This window comes from Manacus vitellinus, unplaced genomic scaffold (assembly GCF_001715985.3).
Source record: "Manacus vitellinus isolate BGI_N305 unplaced genomic scaffold, ASM171598v3 scaffold_67_pilon, whole genome shotgun sequence".
Taxonomy (NCBI): Eukaryota; Metazoa; Chordata; class Aves; order Passeriformes; family Pipridae; genus Manacus; species Manacus vitellinus.
The window spans coordinates 215,985-221,984 of record NW_021940737.1 but is presented as its reverse complement, the minus strand read 5'-3'; the positions used below and the strand labels follow the sequence as shown (position 1 = coordinate 221,984).

The following is a 6,000-nucleotide window of genomic DNA, read 5'->3' as shown; positions in this document are numbered from 1 at the left end:
CCCAGCCCCTGTGGGGAGCAGGAAGAACCCACAGCCTCCCTGACTGCATCCCTGCCAGCACCTGCCCCTGCTCAGCCCCTGTGGGGAGCAGGAAGAACCCACAGCCTCCCTCACTACTTCCCTGCCAGCACCTGCCCCTGCCCAGCCCCTGTGGGGAGCAGGAAGAACCCACAGCCTCCCTCACTACTTCCCTGCCAGCACCTGCCCTGCCCAGCCCCTGTGGGGAGCAGGAAGAACCCACAGCCTCCCTCACTTCCTCCGGGTCGCAGGCCACCGTCTCTGCTGGTGGAGAGGGCTCTCCTTGGGACAGGAAGTCTCTCTTTTCACCAGTTACCAGGCTGGGTTTTCTGTCACATTTTTCTTTGTTTCTCTTACAGTTAGGTTGTAGCTTCCATGGGAATTAAAGTTTGTGGAAATCAGCTCTATAAATTTTGAATTTTGGTGATTTTAGTTTGGGTATTCTCTTATGACTGAGTCATAAGGGAATATATTTCCTACAAGCTAGGTGAAAAAGTGGCTACAGTTGTTTGTAACCTCATCATTTGTGTTGGTTTTTTGTTTGTCTGGGGCTGTATTTTTTTTGCGAGGGTGGTGGTTGTTTTAGGGTTGGGGTTTTTTTATTTCCCCTAGGGGTTTATTCTGCAACTTGCATCTGTAGATTTCATTCATCTTGACATCTAGGCTCCCAATTCCATTAAAAACAGAAATAAATAGCTGCAACTTTTACCAGGTGTCGGTTCCCAGCCAGAATTATCTATAAACTAGTCTAATTTTGACAGGTTTGACAAGGTGATCATCTTCTGCTCCATCAAGATTAAGTCTTTGCTGTAAACGTTTCCCTATTTAAACCACTTGTGCTTTTCAGTGCACTTCTGTGGCTGTCTTCACTGCAGCAGTGTTACATTACACCCTGTCAGCAGATAAAATCAGATGCTTCCCTTGTGAAAGATGGCCAAGATGCAAGTGAAACCTGAATGAAAAAGTGATAGATTTTCTTCAGTTGGAAGAACAATTGGCTAATTTGGTTTTCTTTTTTAATTTCTTTTTCTTCCCCTTCCCCAGAAAAGCTGATTAGATTTTTTTTTTTTTACTAGAAAGACTCAAAGAAAAAGCTGTTTTTCTATTTCTTTGGACTTGGGCTTTTGTTTTGAACAGAACATTCTTGAACAGATAAAACTGGAAGGCCAAGTAACTTAAATAGCCCGGGCTCCCAGAGGTGAAAGGTACTACTCTGCTAAATCTTCTGTTTCACTAAGAATAGGTTTAATACTCCTGAGAATCACCAAGTATGGGATTGGGCTACTGCTTTCCAATCCTGCCAGTAGGGGAATGGCTGACGCAGCCCTTTGCACTCCCAGGACAAAGGGAGTGTGTGAGACAGGGAGCAGTGTGTGGAGAGGGTGTAAGCCACACTACAGGCTGCTGAATTACTGTCCAGTTCGGTGCACTCTGGAGAATAGGAACGTTTAAGGAGTGAAGGGTGAAGGGAGGGAGTGTAAATATCTTAGTTATGTGCACTGGCAATGTTTTTAAGGGCAAGGGACAACAAGTAGCAACTGATTATTCAGTTGCTGAATTATTCAGTTCACTGCTGAAAAGACTATAGAAAATGGAAGGATGCCATGGAATTTCCAGGTGCCAGAACTATACATCTTCCTTTATGTGTCTCATGGGACAAATGCTTTCTTCTTTTCAAAAATTCCCCAGTGTTACCTGTTAGCCTCTGACAGTGAATTAGGGCTCTTGGGTGCTAACTTGAGTTCATGTTTTGTTCTGCTTCTTGTACAAAACATTTGAAAAAGGCAACAGGAGTTGCTGCACTGACGTAGTTCTTAAAACGCATCCACACAGTGAACAGTCCCTCGGGGTGCTCGGTTTGGGGTAGGAGCAAAAACTGTTTAATATAATTGACGTTTCTTCCAAAGGAAAGGTTATTTGATATGTTGTAAGCTTGAACTGTGACTTACTCTAGTCCCCGTTACATTACTTACGTATATTTTGTTACCAGGAAGATTTTTTTTATTTTCCTTGGTTTTTAGTTTACATCTCAAATTGTTTATATATTTGTTGTTTGTTCCTCTAAGAGTTGCTGCTAGGCCTGTTGTTGCAGGCCAAAGTTCACAGGCTTTAATTATTGAGGTTCTGACCAGCAGCTCTGTAACTTGCATAACGTTTTTGGTGTTTTTCTTTATTCATTCTTGTTGATAGATACCCCAGCCCATTAAGGATTCATGTGGTTTAGTTTCTTTATTTATTTTGCACATTTTGCAGTTCAATTCTGTGCAAGTTTTATGTCTGCCTTTTTAGACAAATAAGTACTGACTTTAACCAGTTTCTCTCCAACGACCCATTCTCTGTCAGAACAGATTGTAAAAACTCTTACCTACTTTTTGCCTGCCTTAATCCTGAGGCAAACAAAAACTTGTTATTCACTTCATGTGTTGAATTGTGAAATGTGTTTATTTACATAAGGCTTCCTTATTCAGGAAGTCAGTCTCTGCTATTTAAGGGTATAAATGAACTTCTCCTGCTTGGCTGGTTACTGCAGGCAACCCTTTCCTGTAAATATTGAAGGTGTGTTCTGGGGGAGATATGTCAGTGCAGAGATGTGTCAGAAGCTCAGATCTGGTGAAGAGCTGAAGAGCTGTTCTGCTGATTTACCCTGACAGCTGTGAAGATGTGTCTTGCTGATCCCAGAGCATCTCTGTGAGAATTTGTGGAGGTTTTTGAATGCAGGGGCTGGGACAAGGTAGCTTCGTGAGGAGTGGACTTACATCCCCGTGAGTGCACAGAGACCAGATTGGTGTATCTGCCGTTGTTCTGATGCTTTGTATGAAATACTGGAAAAAAGAAAAAGCAACATGAGTGTTGCTCTTCTCAAGTAACTCGTTAAATGCATCCATACAGTGAACATCCCTGCAGTTGTTTGGTTTGGAGTAAAAGGAAGAAATTAGTTTAGTGAAACTTCTAAAGGCAGGGGGATTGGTGCATGAATGTATGTGGTATTATTGCCTGCTTGCGGGGAATTTATTGGTTAATATGCAGAACAGATGAACTGCCCACAGATTGATGCTTACTGTTGCTAGTAATCCAGCCACAAGGCTTGGTCTCAGTGATAGCTGCCTGATAGTATGTTATCCTTTTTAGTCAGGGGACTTTAACAAAGAGGGAATGTGGGGCAGTAACAGGGAGAGGAAAGTTGGTGCTAGCCAGTTAGCCAGGATCTTAATGCTGCAGAGGGGTGGGGGGCTCAACTGGAGGGAACCTGCAGCAAGGGCCGGAAACATTTTGCTTGGTAAGTGGTTTTGGCTGTAGGAGGAAAATCTGATTAATTTGTGTATTTGTATTAAATGCTAGAATTTGCTAAAAACCTCTGCTCAAAAATGTGATACATTTACAAAGTATTTTATAGTAGTGCCCTAGAAAATGTTGTTCTTGGAATTCATTCTTAAACTGTTTTTTTTTTTTCCACTACATGGTAACCATGGAAATGTATCACCTGCAGAAACAAAAGATTTTGAGTTTTCACAGTTTTTACCCAGTTTTCATTTTTCTTATATTGTTAATACCTGTTATATTTCATGCAAGCAGGACACTATAGGTCCTGTGGTAGTTGCAACATTTTAGATCACTTGCTGGTTAAAGTTTAGCAAGAACTGTAGAGGGTGGTACTGCACAGCTGAACCTTAATCCATAGTTGTCTCCCCAGAGTGGCCTCTGTTATATTGTATTTCTGGCATTAGCAGGATTCACTACCTCTGAACCAGTACTTTGGTATTTAAGAAAAGAACAAGGGAGAAAGACTGAACATTGGATTTGGAAATAAAATTCATTTTATTATTTCTAATAAAACTAGAAGAAAGTGAGTCTGACTGTGGCAGTTGTGTGCAGCAGAGTATCTACTGCTCAGAATTCAGCAAAGATTGGTGTTATCTCTGGTAGCTGAAAACCTGGCTCCTGTTCTGGTTTGTCTGAATCTGTCACATCTCTTGTGCAGGCTGTTGCTGTATAGCCAGCCAAGTAAAGAGGTGAACATTAAGTAAGATTTCAGCTTTAATTGGCAACTTAAAATTAAAATTATGTCCTGTAGCACTGAAAACTAAACTAAAAATAAAAAAGAAAAAGGCTGGGCTCTTACCTGTTGCAAATTTGCTTTTATAAAATTAACAAAACACTGTTTAGCTCAAGACTTCAAAATCATGGACAGGATTAAAATAAGATTTTGCTTGTGTTCCAAACTGGAGTTGTAATGGGTAAAGGCAATTCATATTTTATAATTGCTGCACGTTTTAAATTAACACTCTAATGTGCTTCTCCAAAGATCAGATTCTAGTGCTCTCTTCTAGTCTTTAGGCACTACAGCTGTAACTGGTCTTAATTTGCTGTTTATCCTGTTCCTCTCCCCTTTTCTCCATGTTTTTTTTCCATGCCCTTCTCTTTTTAACTTCTTACCAGTCCTTTCCAGTATTCCACAGAAGTGTTTACAGTGCAGTCAGATAATTAGCACTTCCATTTAAATAGCAAGCTTGTATGCCATTAATAATTCTTACATGATCATGCATTTACTAAGAAATTTTAGGTTTTGTATTTCAGCAAATTGGCTCTTTCAGAACTGCTCCATTGGTCGGCTTTTTGGTTTTGGGGAGTTTGGGGTTTGGTGTTTTGTTTTTTGACTGAAGGAAAGTTCTTATCCATTGCAGCTGGTAAGTTAGTTTGCTGTCCATCACCTGTTTTTATCATAATTAGCGTCTAAACAGAAATATAAACTCAAAACCCTTCTGTAAAAGTGAAAAACGGTGATAAATGGGATGTTGAATGGATGCAGTTCATGAATCCAGCCTAGGCAGAAACAGACTCCTCCTTGCCCGTCAGTTCTCCCTGGGTGGAGCAGTGGGTGTTCCTCCCCAGCCAGGCTTAGAGCACATAGACCTTATTTCCCCCCGTTTTCATATGGTGACAAACACAGCGTTTGGGTGTTGTGAACAGTCTGTTTCAGTGATACCATTTTAGTTCCTGCTTTGAAGTGTTTTCCAGCTATTAAAATGTTAACTGGTGCTCACACTGCCTTCTCTGAGTATATAATGATACTTAGTGCTTAGCCATGTTCATTTTGAAACACTTGCCAGGGTGGAGAAACCTTATTTTGAGCCTTGGGATATCATTAATGCTAATCAAAAGAGAAGTTTTTAAAAATTAAGACAAGAGGTTAATGGTCCAAGAATGGGACTTGAACGGGAATCATCAGCTTCTCACTTGCTTCTGAAATGTTGGTACCATTACCACAGGATTCACTGAGTCATCTATATACGTCTTGATAAGGTTTAAGGCTATAAATACTGTTTTTATAAAAATGAAATATGCATATACATTTACCAGAATCTCTTCATACATATTTATTTTTCAATTAAATTATTTAATTAAATAGTCAATTTAACTCCAGACTTCAAATTATATTATATTACAGTTCTGGAGCAAAATTTGAATTGTATTTTGATAAAGGGCATTTTAAATACCAGGCAGAGATTGGCATTTTGCACAGCAGATGGGGGTTTGTAGTGTTGCCCAGTGTTTAGTCTTAATCTTGCTTTCTTACCGTGAATCCTAGCCAAATACTTTTTTTTTTTTTTCTTCCTACAAAAGGTAAAATTCTGGCTTGCTGGCTCTTGGGGGAGATGTGTTTGAGAATAACAAATACAGTGCATGTGGGAGGTGGGAGAAAGGCATGGTAACTCTCAGGACTGCTCCATCTGGGACCCCTTTCCCTCTGACATCATTGCAACCCTGCGGCCGAGAGGTCCTCAACCTTTTAATTTTTTCAGGAACTTTCCTCTGATTCACTTGCTCTTGAACTGTGTTTTAGGACAAAGTAGTCATTGTAGTACTCATACCCTTTGTTAACAATTTTTTTATAAGCCTGCTAACTAACTTTCCATACAAAAGTTAACCAATAAAACAAGCAGAAGTATCGTGAACTGTGTGATTATACTGAGAAAGCAATCT

General features: G+C 40.2%; 1 protein-coding gene across 5 annotated transcripts in view; it reads left to right on the top strand.

Annotated features, from left to right (window-relative positions):
* PRKACB (protein kinase cAMP-activated catalytic subunit beta) overlaps positions 1–6,000 on the top strand; it is a 35,884-nt gene that overhangs the window by 7,177 nt on the left and 22,707 nt on the right. The window contains exon 1 of one of the 5 annotated variants that reach the window (XM_018083748.1): positions 2,730–2,780. The exons of the other annotated variants lie outside the window; for them this stretch is intronic. The gene's annotated coding sequence lies outside the window, so the exon portion shown is untranslated. Of the gene's footprint in view, positions 1–2,729; positions 2,781–6,000 lie in introns of those variants that run through there. 5 annotated transcript variants of the gene reach the window in all.